The sequence below is a fragment of the Chinchilla lanigera genome, unplaced genomic scaffold, assembly GCF_000276665.1.
Source record: "Chinchilla lanigera isolate Chin_1 unplaced genomic scaffold, ChiLan1.0 scaffold00003, whole genome shotgun sequence".
Lineage (NCBI taxonomy): Eukaryota > Metazoa > Chordata > Mammalia > Rodentia > Chinchillidae > Chinchilla > Chinchilla lanigera.
Window position 1 is genome coordinate 37,288,775 of NW_004955404.1, and position 20,297 is coordinate 37,309,071.

Consider the following 20,297-nt stretch of genomic DNA (forward strand, 5'->3'; position numbering starts at 1 on the left):
TGTTTCTGTACTCCCCTGTCAAATTAAAAATGCTGTTGTGAGTGACCTGCTTTCCTTACTACAATGGTTGGAAGGCTGTACATGTGCACTGTTTTCTTGGTTTGAAAACAGCTGCCCTGAATGCTTTTGAGATGAAAGCTATAATGCCCAGTGCATATCTATCTCCTTCAGTTCAAATGGCATGAGAGTAAACCATTGTCACAGTACATTTCACAAATAAGAAGACATTCTCCCACCTTAATTTAGTTGAATAAACTCTAGGTATATTTAATAATTCTGTGAATTTTGTCTGTGATTTTTTATAAAAATTTTTCCACAGCATATGTTCCTGTTGTTTTTGTACTTACTGGCTTACACAGCTAGTTCATTTTTTTACAGTTCATTATAGAGGCTATATAATTTAGTTTTTGTAAAAAGTAAATAAAAATATATGAACGTGTATATTCATTAATATGCATATGAAAATGTATAATTGAGTATGCATATCAAATTCATGTAATGAAATATATGAAATATGTAGACTATATATATGAAATATATAATCAATATACAAAATATATAATCATTTCATTTTCAGCTGCAAAAGATACAATATTTATAATGTTTACAAAATTTACTATTTAATTACAATATTTATTTATTTTTAAATTTGCTATGATTTTTCAGTTTAGAAAATAATAGCTTTATATCTATGGCTTAGTAGTTTATGAATGAATTGCATTTTTCCTTAGAAGTGTTAATTTAGGATTCTCATAAGTTATTGATTTTCTTCTAAAAATAAATGACAAAATAATTTCGAATTTAGTAGTGTTTTGTCTAGCAGGTTTGAGAATGTTTTATTTTGGGCTACAGTTTTCACCAGAGTAAAACAAAAGAATAAGAAAAGAAAAGGTTCAACAAAACTGAGTAACAAATTCAATTTTGTACCTAGAATTTTATCTATTAGGATTGTCTTCTATAGCTAAACAAATGTAAAACAACTATTGTTTTAAATTAAATGCAATGATTTCATATCTTTGGACCTAAACATATGAATTGTTAGTGAATATTTCATAAAATCTGTTTTCAATACTTAAACAATTAATATGATATATTGATAGTTATTAAAAAATTAAAAAATAGTTATTAATGAATTATTCTCCTGTTTTAACACTAGTTTTAAGGGGCTGATGATTAAAAACTCTGATTTATTGATTGATTGATTGGTGTAGTTCAGACTGGCCTTGGACTTGTTGAGTAGCCAGCTGGCCTCTGCTTGGTGTTGCCCATTTGTAATAACAGAGCTCTGGGAGGCAACAGTAAGAGGATCTCACCATCTGAGATGTATCTAATTCCTGAGATCTTGTCTCCAAATTAGGAAAATGAATAAATAATTGCTGGGGATGCAGAATATTGTAAATGTCTGGGGTCCGATACTTAGTAAAAGAAATCTCAATTCTCAAATACAAAATTCTGTATAAAACCTGGGACTGGTGCCTCTCTTAGTGAGATAACACATTTTACCACATTTTTAATACTTTGAAATTTACAAGATTTGTTCTATATGTTGGAATTTTCATATTACCTGAATTCTTGTTTTAGTGGCTTCACAATTGTGTCTATTTCTTGACACATAGGGTATGTTTACTAGATATTAAATACTGATTTTTGTGGACATTACTTTCAAAAAATTTAACTTCTAGAATAATTTTCTAATTATACTCTATTAGCAATGGAGAAAAGTGGTCAAACATCTCTCAAATAATAGCATTGCCTTATATATGTATATACTGTATACTATCACAAAACAGAACTGATTCTCTATAAATTACTATGGTAAAACAGAATTAACAAAACAAAAGCACTGTTATTAGCAATACAATAACAATGAAAAGCCTCTTACATAAATATCTGTCATGCCTATAAACCACAAAATTCACAACAGATTTTGCCATCTCAAATCCAAGAATATACAAAAAGTTCAATATGCCCATGACTAATAAAATTCATCTCAGTAGATTTATAAGAATTAATTGAATATATACATAAACATCGTTCCACCAGAAATGCCCAGAATGAGATGTTCTGGAAAGTGAAATATTTGTTAACCTGCAAGATGCTGAGATGAAGTCTTTCATAGCAGTGATCTGTCTCATTCTGATTCCAGCTTTATGATTCCTGCATCAGAGCTTCAGCTAGTTCGGGAGAGGACAGCAGAAAGCAAGAACTCTTGAGTTCATACTTTCCTTTGTGCCTTCACAGAATTGTGCTTCCTTGGTTGGCCCAGTCTACATTATTTCTGAAACAATCCCGGATTCTTAGTAAGATCTCACTTCAGCCATCTGTTTGTAAGCATTTAATTATCGAATCAATTTGCTTCTTGGTTAAAATTACATGTGCTTCCTTCTATTTTTTGAACTTGCTGTCTCTGATAGGCCCTATATTATTATTACAACTTGTAGGTCAGCTACTAAATGCATTAAAAAGAAATAATAACGATTTTATATAAATTTTATATTTTGGGTATTTCTTTCTATTGAAAATTTACTATTTTTTCTATGTATCTTTTAATCATAAAGCTTAAACTGCATAAGACTGAAAGCATACTATGGTAATTTCTAAGAACATAAAATTTATATAGGAATTTCATTATTTTCAGTTTAATGTTGCAAGACTTGAAATTTTCAAAAAATTACACAGTAACACTCATATTTTTGGTCATGTTTACAGTCGTAGATTAATAGACTTTCAAGTTTGTTCAGTCTTCCTTATCTTGGTGTATTGCATGGTTTACTTGTTTAAAACCTGGAGGAAAAATGAAAATTAAATCAATGAGGGAGCTGGTGGGAGTAAAGAATTTCAGGGAGTGTAAGAATATAAATAAACATAATTTCTCAACTTCTTTTCTGAATTTTATGACTTTTAATCATAGTCATTTTTCTGCCACTAGCATAGCCTATTTGCATTAAATGAGTGATTGTCTTTTTCTTAACATTCCTCCTGTGATCGCTTAACTATTTTGCTTCTTATCTTTTTCCTTCTGATATACTCCATGTTTACTTATGTTACTTTAGATATATATACTTAATATTATGACTTTACATGCACAGTCTAAAGGCATAGTTTTCTGCCAAAAAAATGAAATGTAAATGACCTAAGACTAGGCTTTGATTTGAAGTGGTCAGTACTGATTTACAGTAATAATATTATTATATTTATTCAGGGTTATCTATTATATTTTAATAGCAACAGTTTATTCATAATCATTCATTATATTCTCAATATATTCTGGGTTTGGATGATAGGAATTGTGATTTACACTTATATTTACCTGATATAAAGGGCCCCAACATTTTTAAACTCTACTTTTGTATCTGTATTTGTTTTTGTGTTCTACATTGTTCACGTATAATGCTCGACTTATCCCAAATATCCTACTTTTATAATCTTTAAAACTCAAGGTCACATGTGGCAAAGCATTTTCAAATATGCATCATTCTATAACTCCTTACATTTACTTAAAATTTTATTTTTCTAATTAGACACAAACTTCATGTCTTACAAATTTCATGGTTAGGATATTTTAAACAATCAATCATAATTTCATTACTCTACTTCTCTTCAGAATTTTATCCATGTCTATATAATTTGATTTATATTACTTCTCTAGTACTTGGCAAATTTAAGAAACCAGGAATATATGATATATCATTGTGTACATAGTGTGCAGAAGACTTTATGAGATACAAGAGTTTTAGGATTTAAAGTAAAAAATGGATGTTCTACAAAAACAATTATCACCCACATAATCTGTTCCAAAGTTATGCATTTAAATAAATTTGTATAAGAATGGCTTATATGCAAATTCTGACTTTAGAGGTATTTTATAAATTTTTATAAATCTCTAAGAAACTGCATTTAAAGATTTTATATATTCTATCTTTTAGTGATGAGGTAAATAGAAAGATAAACACGTGACAATTCATTGACTTTTACTTCCAGTATTTACATTTTTACTACTGTGACCCTGATTCTTATACATTAGAAATATAATTACCTTTATTTTACATCAGAAATAATTTTAAAATGCTATATTGTGTATATTTATAAAATTGGAAATCTTCAGATTATAAACTGTCATTCAAAATAGTTGTACATTTTGCTTTATTAAAGCTAATTAAATTCCATTGATATTGTCATTGTTCAAATTATCTTATGATTTATTATAAAAGTTATTTTAACATAAAATAATCAACTTTTAACTAGATATTTAGACAATGCTGTCAGAAGATTTTCATAGGATTCTCATTGAATAATGGATTAATTACAGATAACATTATTAAAGAACCACAAGTTGTAATGATTTTTATTTTAATTTGCCCCTCATTTTTTACATACTATTGATGCATTATTTACATAAGATATATGTATACATAATGTCAAAACTGTTCTTGAAATAGAGTACTAAGTTTTAAGACTATTGTTTTCATGATACATACATTCCTGTAGTGAGACAGGAAGGCTTACATGAATTTAGAAAGGAGTACTATAAAAAAATTCTTTTGAAAAAGTTAATAATGCTTATGTTGACAATACAGAATGTTCTCAGAGATGATATTTCTAGAGTGAACATTGCAGAAAATTTGAGAACATATATGAAGTATGCCTATAGTGTTAAAGAAAACACAATGTTCAGTTTCATCCTTGAAATTGAAAGAATATATTAGAGCCTAGAAAATGAGTTTGAAATGCAGCATAAGGGTTAAAGTGTACAATGCTTTGTAAGTTTTTGTTTACTACTTTCCATAAAAAGGTGAGATGACTAAATCATCAAGCAAATATTGAACGTTATAGTACTTACTTTTTATTAAAATATTCTCCTTGGCTTTTTCTCTTTCTTTCTTTCTTTCTTTCTTTCTTTCTTTCTTTCTTTCTTTCTTTCTTTCTTTCTTTCGTTCCTTCTTTCTTCCTTTCTTCCTTTCTTCCTTTCTTTTTTCTTTCTTTCTCTTCTCTCTTTCTTTCTTCTTTTCTTTTGTTCTTTCTTTCTCTCAAGGCAGTACATGTACAAGAACCAAGCACACACAATCAAAAGGTAGCTTAAAGACCTAGAGGAAATATAATTTTCAATTAGGTAAGAATGGAAGTAGTGGAAATATTCAATGATTTATTCTGAAAAAAAGATTCATTACAATTTACTGTGAGAATGTGCTAAAGAAAAAGTCAATTGAGCAATCAAAAACATATTTTTCTAAAACAGTGGGAAAGATAGAATTGTAAATTTGTTAAAGAAGAGAAGAAACATGCTGTAAATATGAGAATCTGTAATTTCATGCAAACGTTCAGTATGAAATGACGTCCAAGTAAATATTCTGCATATATGTTCATGTTGATCAAATTTGAAATTTAAATAAGAAATATGAGCTGGGACTTGATGACACAGGCCTGTAATATTCACATTCAGGAGGCTGGAGCTGAAGGATCACTGCGAGTTCGAGGTCAGCATGAACTGCACAGTGATACTGTGTGTCATAAAAATAAAATCTAGAACCTAAGTATAAAACAAATAATTAAAGTATGAATTTGGATGAGATCACCAAGAGAGTCAGTGTAAATGGAGAGTCAATGTAAATGAAGCAAGAGCCTAAAATGTCAGGCTAGATACTATTTATTTAATAACAAAGGTAGAGGACCAAGCAAAAGGGTGGATATACTGAGGTAGGAGGGAAGCAGGTACATGGGTCCCCTCAGTCAACAGGAGCAAACTGTTGTGCTACTGTCAGTGACTGTAATGTTGAAGCTGCAGTTATATTAATGACAGTAATTTGGACATTTGGTTTGTCTACCTACCTACTTTGCAACTTTAATTCTTAACCATGCAAATGTTTGTGTGCATGTGTGTGTGTGTAAGTTTTGCTTTTTTCATTTTTTGTATATTTTTCTCTTTATTTCTGAAATGCAGCTCTAAAGTTCATAAATATGGGAAATATACAATAAAAACATCATGATAAAAAGGTTGATTACAACATTTTGAAAATGTGAGATTTGAGAAATTAGTTTTGCTTTGATGACATTATTTATCGATAAAAATGTATAGTTATCACAAGTCAGTTAAGGGAAAAATACATCATAAAATAACTACTTTGGATTAAAATAACTGCAATATTTGCAATGCCTTTTCTAGTATTGCAAATAAGATCAAGATAAAGGCATGAATGTTAAAAGTTGGTTATTAAATTTAAAACAATTGAGATAATTTTTAATATCTAGAATTGCAACTTCAATGGTGATACTGGGAAATTTGAAGGAGAGCGTGTTCACAGGTGCACTTCACGAGCTATTTGGTGAGTAATGGTGAACCAATGACACGCATGCTGCAGCAGGCTGTTTGTAACATTGGAAACTCTAAAAGGTTTGCCATCAGTGGTATGGGTGATTATACTGATTCCTAAAGCTGCTACACTTTCTTCTAGTCATTTCACAGCATTGCCCATTTACATACACTGTTACCTTTGCTTTAGACTTTGATGAATCTCTGGTCATTTCCATAAGGTCTTGTTTTGTGCTTTATGTTAGGTTCTACCTTTGAATTCTAATAATATAACAGTTACTAATCTTTAAAGTTTTTCACTGTTCTATATGGCATTTTAGAGGAAATACTCGAATTTTGAGACAAAAAATAGTGATATAAAAATGCCATCATTTTTTCAGTATCTGGAAAACCGGTGAGATGTTAACTTGGAAAGTGCCATAAGCTGATGTATTTAGTCAAATTATATATTTATTTAATATGGTTTCCAAAACATATGTGTAAGTAGATTTATAACTGCATTGTAGTGCAAAATTACTAAATTTGGTAAATGAAACTGGAATTCATTCTTTGCTACTCAATATTCTAGATATTTTCCTTAATTATTGTCCTAATATGTTTTCTCATATGAAAATAAAGTTATGTATCACAATTGCCAAATATGTTTGTTGTAGAACTGGAAAAACAGAATCATGAGAAAAACTAATAGAATATGGCAGGTTTATAATTTATGAATAATCTTATGCATATGCCCTGTTAAATTATTAATAACTTATGGTTATATTTTTACTTATCTAAACAATTTATCAACAAATGATTCATTATTATAAGATTAGAATAAAATTGCTAGAGTTTTCTCACATCGTTTGTTATGATAATATGTTACCTATGATAATACGTAATAGCTACCCTAAAGTACCTATTACATAGATTAAAATATCCAAAATTTTGTCTTGTTTTAGAGCTTAATATAAAAGCATGGCTGACATATATTTTAGTACAGGATTTTTTTTCTTTGTCCTGGGAATAGTTCTCATGACCTCATGCTTGCCAGACAGGTGCTGTGCCATTGAGCTATATTGCCAGCCCAACATATATTTCAGAACTAGATAAAAATAGTATTGGCACAGCCTACTGAATATATTGTCTCAACAAATTAATCATCATAAAATAATTTTATGTGATTTGAATTTTACATCAGTCTGAAATCTGTGGGTATAAATTAAGTAAATCATTCCTAAAATCTCCAGCTCTTGGGGGTTTTGCCATCCCATGCTCTCTGAACAAATAATATGGCCATCTTATTGAAATTCTAAAGTAGTACTCTAACTATATTTTAAATGACTTGAAAAATATATCAGGTAGTTGTTCTATTTAAAATTTTAAAAATAGGAACTATCTTCTGAGACAGTGCTCACATCTAGGAGGAAAATACCACATTTTTCAGAAGACTTTAAGAATTTTTAAAGAAAAAATAGTAAATCTGAAGATTCTATTTCACATTATCATCAATAAAATGTTGCAAATTTTCTACTTGTTGTCTCCCCATTAGTAAAAAATTATAATTTCCATGCTTTTGTTAATCTGGTTTTCATATTGAGTACTAAGCAACATTTATATGATAAAATAGATGATGATTCCTTCCTTGTGAAAGTTAAAAGTATTTTTCCCCGTTATTTCCTATTTTTCAGCTTTTGTAGTGTTAACAATTGTCTTGCATATGGATGGGCAACCACAGAAAATACTTAGCTGTACTTCAGTAGAGTCCATTCTGTGAAAGACTCTCTGCCCTTTGAGAGACCATTGGCACATAATTGCTAGTGTATAAAATATTCTGTAGTAAAGTTCAACAGATCCTGTTCTTACAATTTTAGTATTTTGAAGGTCTGTGACACTCTATTAAGGATAAATGGCATAAAGGTTGTTTATATATTTTAGTTAAATGTTTTAATTTCTTAATTAACCTATTATTAGTAAAGTAGAGACTTTTATAATACTAATGACCTGATGTCTTCAAAAAGTTAATGGATTTACAAAAGAATAAATTATCACAGAATGAACATAAGAAATCTATCATCTGATTATAATGTGAGGATTTTTTCTTATATTCTGATTCCCATATAAATGAGACTTTAATCAGGAACTGAGTATCAGGCTATTAAGGAATTGTTTCAGTAACATTATATATGGTAATGGAATGTTTATATCAAAACAAATTTTTTTACATTTCAAAGACATATTATTAGCTTATTAGGTACTATGGATGAATATTTTCTTTAAAATACTACAATAAAACAAATGAGATGAATTAGAAAAATGACCACATAAAGGAACACCTGAATGAATAAATTTAACAATAGTTATATAAAAAGCTAAGACTGCATGGATAAACATAAATGAAATAAATGGCATATCAAATTACTGATAACTGTGTCAGGATACTGAATCCCCACAGTATTTTTGTGAGCCCAAGAGGACAACTGTGCCAGGTCCAGTAAGCAGGGGAAAGTGTTTAAATCTTGGGTAGAGTGTGAACCTGGAGCCTGGGAATGAGTAAGTTGGACGGTTTTTGTAATTTTAGATTTTTGCTTCCCAAAGCGTTAAGCTGTGAGGAGAAGCTGTAGGCCCAAATTTGCAACATTTTGTTCTGGAGCAAGAAAAAAGAAAGGGAAAAATACTAGTGAAAAATAGTGCATGGCTGGAGGCAAGGAGGGGAAGTAAAATTGGAAAATGCAAGACCTGTTTTTCACTAGTTACTTCCTACTACGATGGAGTGTTGTCTTGGTTTGTGTTTCTTCTTATTATTGATTAGGAATTTGTTGGTATCTGGCTTTTTGAATAGAGGATGTTGTTCAACTGATGTTGGGTAAGGTTTTGTACTATTGTCTAGATTAAATCCATTATGGTACAAAACAGGAACAATCCCTGTGAAATGACAAGAAAAATTATTAGAAATATGAAAAAATGGGCAATATTCAGAGTAAAATCCATTTTTTACTTTGAAGAAAATTAACCAATGCTTTTGAATATTTCTCTTAGGTCCTTGAGGCATGATCCACTAGCTCATGGGCCACATGTTTGACCAGTACCAGCTGGTTGGTGTAGAGACAATATTCTTTTACCAACAATAAACATATTCTTCCTTTTTCAGTGGTGAAATCTATACTGCATTGGTTTGGTAAGATCAGGACCACTCAAGAGTTTACCTGGTAAAGGATCTCAGTTAGGCATTGGGAAATATCATCCAGATTCTTTTGTAGAACTTGTAATAAGATTTGGCAGAAGATGAGAGTAGTGGTACAAAAAGCAAAAGTATTCCTCCTGTTTAAAAGGGTGATGATAGTATTGAGGAGGAGCAGAATAAAGTCAGAATCCTATGGGACAGTTTATCAGAGTGGTCATGTTGATTCTTTTTCTCTGAGATGACCATGAAGCTGAGTGACATAGGAGTCAGGAGCTGGATTCTATCTGTAAGGAAAGTGTGGAGTTGGCTTTCTTTAATGACAAATTTTAGTCTATAGAAGTAAATGCAGGAGGAAAGACCCAACAATGTTGTGACTGTTGCCATGGTAGGAGTAACTGTATAGGGTCCCTGATTCCTTGGCTATGGGGGTTAGTGTTGTGGTTTTCAAGTTACAACTTATATCTTGGCAGGATCAATAAGGCATTTTCATCAGGTTTGGGGTGTGAGATTTCAGCAAAGTTTCCCAGAAGTCATTAGTGGAAGAGAGTCTGAAAGAGGATGTAGTGCAGAGAAGTGTTAACAAAAACAAAGGAAAACCCATACATTAGTTAAAATGGGCTGAGGAGATGAGAGCAGAGAGGGACCCAATGGACAGAAGAGCAATGAAAAGGAGATCTACCCGCATATTTTGAGTTTGTAGCATGAGTTTGGTGAGATAGGTTTTCAGTAGACAATTTCTTTCATCCTGAGCATTGAGGCCTATAGGAGATGTGGAGTTTCCAGGTTATATTGGAGAAGTTGAAATTTCTTAAATTACTTGGGATATGAATGTTGAGAGATGAAAACAGAAAATAAATTTTGTTAGTAAAATGTGAGAAACACTCTGCCTTTGCTGAGGTGAAGTTCAAAACATCCATCATGTCTCTATCTATCTATCTATCTATCTATCTATCTATCTATCTATCTATCTAATCTATCTATCTATCTAATCTATCTATCTATCTATCTATCTATCATCTATCTATCTATCTATCTATCTATCTATGTATCATGTATCTATCATCTATCTCTCTATCTTTCTACTCTCTGTCTATCTATCCTGTGAAAGTATTGACTAGACACAATAGGTTTTTTTTTCTGTAGGAGATACATTATGAATTATATTCACCAATCTTGTCCAGAGGAGGGAGGGTAAGATGACTTTCTAAGGAGGTTTATAGGAAATTGTTGCATAATTTGGTGATATAAGCTAAGTCCTTAGCTAGGTTAGAATGTACAATATAATTGGAAAGGAGGAGGACGAAGGATTTAGCTCAAATATGAAACTGATCACAGAAGAAGATAAGCATGTCAAAACTTGTGGTGGGAAGGAGGGTCTGTTTTATAAAGAGAAATTCTGAAAAATAAGTTTTACATCTTCCCATGATTATTGGTAAAGTATGTAGTTCAATAGGTTTATAGTTTCATCACCTGGTATGGCTTGTAGTTTCCCTGTATTATGAGAGAATTGGCTTTTTGATGGCTCTTGCAGTGGAGTATTGCCACTTGTTGGGGAAGGATGTTAACCTGTAATAATTCCAGAATAAGTGGCCCATTTATTATGAGTGATGCTTGGGTGATAATGCTCTTTGTCTCTCCTCAATTCTGTCTCTATTTCTCTTCCTCAATATCAGGTCATGAGAGTGAACGACATACTAGAAGTATTTTGAATCTGTGTATGTGCTGATGCATAGATTAGAGGCTAGCATTAGAGCCTGAGTGATGGTAATGAGTTCTGTTTCTTGGGAGGATGTTCTTGATGGTAAAGCTCCTGATTCTATTATATTATTAAAGGTGATGGTGTTGTATCTACCTCTAGACACATAATGTTTTGACGGCACTACCACATATGAACCAATTAGGGGTTGACCCTGAGAGGGCCATATCAGAAAGGTTGGGAAAAGAGTTTAGGAAGTGCTAAAGGATTTATGTGTAGTCATGAAATGGAATTATAGAAATGAATTCAGAGATGGGAGAAGTGTAGGGTGTTTGAAGTTTGAGCATCTTTCCAAAGAGACCTTAAAGTTTTGTGAGACTGTGATATGAATTTCTTGTAGGGGAGTAGGAGAAATTGTGAAGAGGGCCTGACGAGTCAGCAAGGGCTATAAGGAATGAGAGGAATGGACTGTTGGAACAGACTGAGCTTAGAAGTTTTTATAATTGGAGAGCTGTTACTGTAAAATTCAAACACAGCTTGGCCACCACATGACTGTCTTGTCCAACTGCTTTGAGATATAAGCTATCAATTGTATTATTGTGCAGAAATGCTAACCTAGGTGCCCCCAAATTGATTCATTTTTTGGCATCTAAATATAGGTATAAAGTTTTATTGGGGTTGTGAAGATTGAAGGCTTGTGCAAATGTAAGAGCCAATCTGAGTTTGTTGAAAGTGAAAAGAGACAAAGGGGTGTATAAAGGGTTGCTAGGATCTTACTATGCAGTCTTATAGAGAGGTTTAGTTGTGAGAGCAAAGTTTGAGATCCACAGTTGAAAATAATTAGTGAGTCCCCTGAAGGAGAGACTAGATTTTGATTTTGTTAAGTGGATTTGACAGTGAAGGTTTTGCAATCTTTTGTAATTTCCTTACGGATAGGAATGATGAGAAGTTCAAGATAGATGACTTTAGTCTGAAATAATTGGCCCCTGTCTGAAGATGTACGGTATGCCTTTGTTGACAGTAAATTAAGTAGCTAAACATTTTGTGCTATGTACAGATTTAAAGAAGGCCTACAGAGTAAAAAGCCATGGACTTCTTAAAAAAGTAGCTGGGGTTTAAGTGAAGGGAGAGGAAGTGTTTTGCTATTTCTTATCCAGAAAAGTGTTGGTTGTTACAGAACTCCTGAGGTAGGATATTCCAAGTGAGCTGGTGTGAAGGATGTAGGGTTTTTCAATTTTTAATTGCATAGCACCAAGGTGAGACTTGGGGGAAAATTAGAGTTGCCAATGGTCAGGTGAGACTCCTAAGCAGTAAAGAAGATGAAGCAGCAGAAAGACAAGTGTTCCAAATTTCTGGGAGTTCTCACACTAAAGGAGACCACTTTGAGGAGATCAGCATCCCAGACATCCTGAATGGCCGAGCTTGAGGGACAACTTTCAGTTCAGGAGACCAAGACTTATTACTAGGATTTTCAGACAGTGGAAAACATAAAAGGCCCTCCAGAGAAAACCTAGAGACTCACTCAGCTGAGAGAAGATGGCCACTCACATCAGAGAAAATGGCTGGTCCTGTGAAGAAGCACTGCAAGGCAAAGAAGGTCACAATTAGTCACTTCTCAAATGTCTTTGTGTTTCAGCGCTAAATTGTCAGGTTAACATTATACTGGATTTTGTAGTGTGAATTTAACACCAAGAGATTACTGATTAAAATAGACAGCTGTATAAGTGTGACCACGTTGGTGACACTTCAATCATCATTAAATATTCATCTTTTTCTTATTGATTTTGTGTCTTTAACTATCACTTTAAAACTAACATAGCTCTAGTATTCTCTTTTATTTAGTATTTATGTGATACATCATCATCTTTTTACTGCTTCTCCTGGACTCATGCTCAAAAGGATATATATTGCTGCAATATAACTAATTGTTTTTCAAATATAACCTAATAATCTTATTATTGTCATAAGAGTAATTTGTCCTTCATTTATTTTCATTATTAGTTATTTTATGATTATGTGACCATCTATTTTTGTGTTATAAATTTATATTATTTTATTATAATTTTAAAATTTTTCTTTAACTGGTCATTTTAATTTCCTTTCCATTCATATGTCATTTGTTTTACTCTTCTGTTAGTGATTGCCATAGAGTCACTCACAATACAATTTAGATTTTTTTCTGGTTTTGGTACTGGAAATTGAATTGTGGGCCTTGTGCTTGCTAGGCAGATGCTTATGCCACTGAGCTATTTCCACAGCCCTCCAATACAATTTAAATCATAATGTTTACTATCTTTTGGATATTTTCAGTGTCTCCCATTTTTTACTCAACTTTTACATTTTCAGTTTCAGATAAACACTGTGCTCATTTTATGCTATGTCCTGCACAGCTCTTGAAATTCTTGAGGGAGGACAGTGGAGGAGGAAGAAAAGGGAAGTCTCAAAATTCAGAAAGCTGAGGTCAAGTGGAGCCCATCTCCTGATGGAAGAAAGAACTACCCAACAATGTCTCAGGTAAATTGTTTCTGTGTACTGAAGCAGCTTGATTGCCTCAGGTGCTCTGTGTTCTCAAACTGGCCTTGTCTTGCCCCTACATGTGTGGCCAGTTTCCAACTTTAGCCACTCCCTATACAACTGCAGGGCATTTATTTATGCAGTGAGCATAGGAGGATGTTTTCAGACAGTTTCAAGGGAGGGTAAGAGCCAGAACAGAAAGAAGATCTACTCTCCAGTAAAACATCATGCCTTGGAAATGTCTATAATTTCTCAGGGCATGGCCAGGTCACTGTGTGCATTGGCTTTGTGAGCTGTGTGCACCTCCCATGGGGCCCTGCCAGACTCATGAGAAGCAGTGAACTTGTCCTAGATTTCTCCAACAATAGATAGCTTCAAGCCCAACATCTCCCCCTTTTCTAGTTTGTAGTTAAACTTTATATGACATTGTCTTAAGGTGAGGGTAACAATTTGTCTTCAGAAGATTATTCAGAGGACAAATAAGCACGTCATTAGTACAATAACAACCCCAGTGGTACTCAATATCATGATGACTCCATGCGAAACTAAAAGGATTAAATCCATTTAGCAATTCAAGCATGGGTTTAGCTACTTGATCTAGAGTAAGAATACTATCTAGTAAATAAGAAAGTCTTACCCATCATGTAGGCTTTTAACTGGATGTCTTTGAAGTGTGTGCCATTTTCTGGACTGCTTGATATTTAAATTTCTCTAAGTGTAGTGGCACATACCTAGCATATACATCACATACGTTTTTGTTAAAATATTATTAGTGAATGATGACCTCCTGTTGGATTGACATGAAACTCCTATGACAAATATCAAGAGCACAAGAGAAAGGCAAATATCTGAATCTGAAAGGAAGTGTCTTTCACCATAAACAATCCCAGGTTTACACTTTGGAAGGCTTGTACATCTAGAAGGCATTGATATATTTAATACACCATAAGATTAAAAACAATCAATTTTTACACTTATAAGAAATCATTGTTTCTTAATTTCATTTGGAACAAATTGTCTTTTAATGAGAAAAACTTATTGCCTTATTTCTAGAAAACAACCTTTTAACAATGACCAATATAAAAATGTCACATTAACATAGTTTGAGCAGTATAATGCTATGAAGATCATTTTGGCCTCTCATTAATGAACAAGAACAGGAGAATTATTTCTAGGCAACTGCTTTCTTAATCATCAATTACAGTCCTGTCCAAAAGTTTCTCCTTACTCTAATGGGTTTTTCTTTAATTTTCTTACAATTACTGATGACATATGAGAAAGAGATCATAACACTTAACACATTATTTTTGAACATTGAGAGACAAGTCATAATAGTGTCATCTCTTTATACCATGTTTCACTTATTGCTGTTTCACTGTGTTGCAGATTTTTTTTTTAAATATATCTACAGTAATTCGTGATCTTCATCATTCAAGTAGTAGTATACTTCACTGGTGAGAACCCATATAGAATTTTACATGTTAAAATTACATAGGTTTAACAGTGTGGGAATTGTTTAAAAGCATATGAAGTGTTCATAAGAGTATGGGAATGGTTAATAAGAGAATGAGAAAGATTTATAGGAGTGTGGGAAGTGTTTATAAAGCCTAAAATATATATATAAATACTAAATTAAATACAATGTCACTACTTTGAGAATTTTCACCTACCACAAGGGTTTCTGGAATGTAACTACTGCAATAGATGAAGATCACTCTACATAAACAACAATGTGCAAAACAATTATAAAATAAATTTTAATATCCTTTTGACCAGCTGCCAACTTAGGTGGAAGCATATCTTAAATTTTCATGACATTCATCTATAAGTTGAATTAAGTTGCAGACAAAAGATTTAAAAATCAAAAAACAAGAAAAATTTGTTAAGCTCAAATAAAACAGCTGTTAACAGATTGGACAGAAAACCAATTACACAGAAAATTTCCTTATAAAATCAGAATGAAATCAAATATATTTTTGTCCAAATTAAATTAAAATAACGCTACAATTTTAGAAGTTTGCAATTATAAATACACTAGTCAGAATTTTTTGTGGGTCAATTAGCAGAGACCTTTTACAAGAAAAATTTTGAAAGCATAAAAGCATTTTATCTATAATTAATTTTTTTTTGTATTTTATTTTGCCTTAGGAATGCTGGAAACTTTTTTGTCCCTGTCTTTCATGTAGCTTCTAGCTCAATTATCTCCACATACTTTCTCTTATTATCAAATCTTTTCTTCTAACAGTATTCTCTCTGTAAGATTTAATATAATTTTGGTTAATATTCCCACTTATGTAAATTCCCTTTGTTGGTGCCCTAGATTTATCTTTTACAGGCACTGCACCCCACCCAATTGCTCCTGGGCTGCTATGACTATGCCCAAACAGTTCCCTATAGGCTGCAGAGGCTGCAGCAATTTGTGATGTAAAAGAACAACCCCACGTGTTCACAGAGAAAGAATGTTCACCAGAGTGCTCTGGGTTGATTGAGGCTCAGAAAAAGTGAGCCAGTGCTGTCCATCATCTCCAGTGCAAGAGTATAGTTGCTGAGTGGCCCAAACCACGTGTGTGTTTCCTGCTATGACTGACGTTTTGACAAAGCAGGGGTTTGGGATCCTTCCACTCCCTTATCCTGGCCAGGCTCCAGTTTTGACAGAGTTCTTTGATTCAAACTTCTTGTTGCTGGTTTATGCCCATCGGCCTTGTTCCTTCTCCTAATAGGCAAGAGAGACTCCTTTTCTTTTTTAACTTCATATTAAGGTAAGTCACTTAAGTTCACTTAAGCTATAGTTGACACCAGTCTTCACCCCCTGCCCTGGATTAATTATCAACCCACTTAAAGGAGAGCAGAGCCGTAAAATGGGAACAGGACAAACAGGACAAATTGGGAAGTAGGCTAAAAGTTAAACTGCAATGGTCATCTGAAATACAGCTGTCCAACAGCTCTAGGAAAGGTGAACTATGGGGTAATTGTGTGACATTCTTGTAAGTTTCCTAGAAATGAGGTAAAGGTTACTATGGAAACCTGAAAATGTACTTAAACAAAAGATGAGACCTGGATCAGGATGGACATCTTCTCTGGCTCTTTGTTAGAGACCATCCATCAGCTGGCTCAATAAAGCTTTGCTCATTCCTGCTCTTTCAGTCTTTTGTGAGTGCCATTTTCATTGAACTTCCTTGCTGCATCACTCCTACCTGGGGCGTCACTGAGAAATGTTGAAACGAATGGAAAGCAATGGTTTCTCCCTGTTTAATAACCTTTTAAAAGTCTGTAGAGGTCCATATAGATTGTGTTAGTTTGCATTTTTCCCTAGCTTTTTTTATGTTTCTTTCTCATCCTTTCCCAAATATGTAAATTTAGAATTCCTTCTACTGAAAACCAAGGATAGGTCTCTTGCACAAAAGCAAGAAACTTTGTCAATTGTGAAATCTTTAAACTTGATCCTTTTGATTTTAATACTGAAGCAAGCATTTTTATGTATAACTGTCACCCTTATGAGCCTGTTAGCCGCATGTTTTGCACCTGAAGAAATCAACACACTTCTCTTCCTTTTTGTGCACAACCAAAAGTGTCCTCTCACTTGCAAAACGGTGAGATGCCTTGTACTCTAGTCTCTGTTCAGATACTAAAATGAGACATCCAGTACAGCTCTTGAACTCTAAAGGAAAGACGATGGAGGATGAAGAAAAAAGGACAAGACTCAAGATTTAGAAAGATGAGGTCAGGTTGATCCCCTCCCCTGATAGGAGAAAAAATTGCCCAACACCTCTATTTATACAATTACCATAGGTCGTTGTTTACAGAGAGTATAAGGGAAGGGTAAGATTCAAAACAGAATGTCTTCAGCAAAATATTGTGCCTTGGTGGTTACATGAGGAGCAGGAGAGCAAATGTCTATATAATCTCAGGGGAAGACCAAGTTTCTTTGCGCATCAGCTTTCTGAGCTGTGCACACTTCTCATAGGGCCCTGACAAACTCCTCAGAAGAAATTACATTATCCTTGATATTTCAGGTACAGATAGTTTCACCCCAATAATTTGAAATCCTGTAAGCATGCACAATTTTTATTTTGTATAGTCAATATACAGTCAATAGTTCTTTGTACTTACATGATTCAGAACAGTTTGTTGCTCCCCTTGTTAAATTTTATTCCATATTTTCCTGTATGATCATGTTTTCTTTGCCTTAGGAATTTTTATAGCATTTTTCTTAATATGAATATTATTTAAATGCTTACATATATTTTTATCAGGAAAATACTGATTAACTACTAATTTTAAATGAATTAATATGTTTAAACTGCAAGTTTCTTCAGTTTTCTACAGCTTTTGATTTCTTCTCATCCCACATCATCTGATTTCTTTTCATTGGTGTTACTGGTGTAGAAAAATCTATTGTCAATCAAGATATAATTTATTATTTTCTTAGCTTATTTTAAAATCGATTTTTGTTTCCAGTTGTTTTACTTGAAAATATATATCTTAATATTGTTATAATTACATGGTTCATATCTAGTAGACAATCGTGATTCTATGGATAGATTACTATGGCAACTATCCTTTCATACTAGCAGCAATGGTCTTCAATTCATCTTAACTGCATTATAAAAGCAAAAGCTCCAGTTAAATCCATATTAAGTGAGTATAACAAAAGACACAGGAGTGGAAATAATAAAGAATATTCATTAACAGTATAGCAATCATCTCCTGATCTCCATACACAACACTTCATACTCCAATCATCCCATTCTAAACATGGGTGAGCCTAAGAGAAGAGGGTGCTTGTACACAATTTCAGTTCCAGAAAATCATGACTGTGGGGTCCTTTTCATTAAACACTTTTCTAACATAGGGAAATAATTGCTCAGGAATGTGTGATTAGGTTTGATTCTCCAGGTAAGGTTTATCTTTTCAATAACAATTACTCAATATTCTATAACCAGTAACAGTGTATATTTATAGGAAATTAGTCGGTAATGTAGTCTCTGTTTTGATTCTCAGTTGTGTTACAAAGTAGGTTCAGTTCCACCCTAGAAAATGTCAGGACTAAAAGATATGCAGAGTAGTCAAAATGCACAAATACTTTAGTGTTCACTAAGCCTTTAATAAAATGCTTAAGATATTCTAATTTTTTTCCTATTTTATCCTCACTCAGATCTTTGATACTCTTGCTATAGTTTAATTAAATATTTTTAATTGAAAAACTTCTAAAGTTTTTCTGAAGCATATTTAAAAGTCTCACCTCAAATGCATTTCATGTAGCCATAAATTTCTTTATGGATAGTTGTATATCAAATAGACTACTTTTTGATGGAACTTTAACCACTATTACCTAGAAATTTCTATAGACGTTGATAGAAACACAGAACTGTGTTAGTAACTTTTACATGGATATTTATTTTTTCTTCCTAGCTGTCTCCATGCATATTGCTTTAAGTTAAATTATAAGCCACCTGTACAAATATTTTTTCTTTGGGGGATTGTTTTCTATAGACTTTCCTTTTTATTCACCTACATAGTTGAAGTCAACCACTATCTTGGTTACTTTTCTCTCATTGCTGGGACAAAATACCTGACACCCAAAGTTAAGGAAGGAAAGGTTTATTTCACTTACAGTTTGGGGAGGTTTTAGTCCATACTTGGCAGGTTACAAGGCAGAGTGGCACATGGCAGAGGGCTACAGCTCATGTCGGCAGAACACAGCAAAGCAACAAACACAAAAGGGAGGAAATGGCCAGAAGCACCCTCTTCCTCTCCCTTACATATGCAAACTCTTCACCCCAGGGTGGGTGTAGCTCTCACACCCATAATCAATCAAACTCTAAAAGCCTGCCCCATGACCGCATGAGGCTTTGGGGGGACACCCAGACACAAACCATAACATTCCATCCCTGGCCCCCCAAAGACTCATGTCCGTCCCTTTACACAAACAACACTTAGTCCATCTGTAAGAGTTGCCAAAGTCCTAACAGTTTCAGCATTGCTGACAAGTCCAAGTCCCAAGCCTCCTCTGAGATGTAAGGCAAACTCTTAGCTGTGAGCCCCTGTACAAATGAAAAGTTAAACACTCCCAACATTCAATGGCACAAAATAAGCAGTACCATTGCAAAAGGTACAAACAGGGGGACACAGAGTATTGGGACCAACCCAAGTCCAAAATCCAGCAGGGCTAACGTTAGGTCCTGTAGTTACATGACCAGCATCTGAAGCAATCTGTGGCACATTGTAAGCTCCAAAGGGCTTGCATGAGTCCACCCGTATGGCACTTCTGGTGGTTACAGCTTCCACAGCTTCTCTCTTAGGCCTGCGTTGGTCCCTCCTTGCAGCTTTCCCTAGATGATCCACAGTCCTGGCTTTTCTAAACTTCTGAGGTCTCCAGAGCACCTTTTGCTTCATAATCACAGCCTCACACACTGCCCTCTCAGGGGCACACTGCCTGGCCTCCAGGCTTTCTGAAATCTGGGTGGAAGCCTCTTAAACCTCAGAACTCCTGCATTCTCCATGCACCTAAAGCCAGGGCCAAGTGGATGATGCCAAGGTCTGCTGCCACCTGGAGCAGTAGCCAAGTTCTCCTCTCTCTTGGCCATAGTGGTCAAGTGCCTGGATAGCTGGGCACT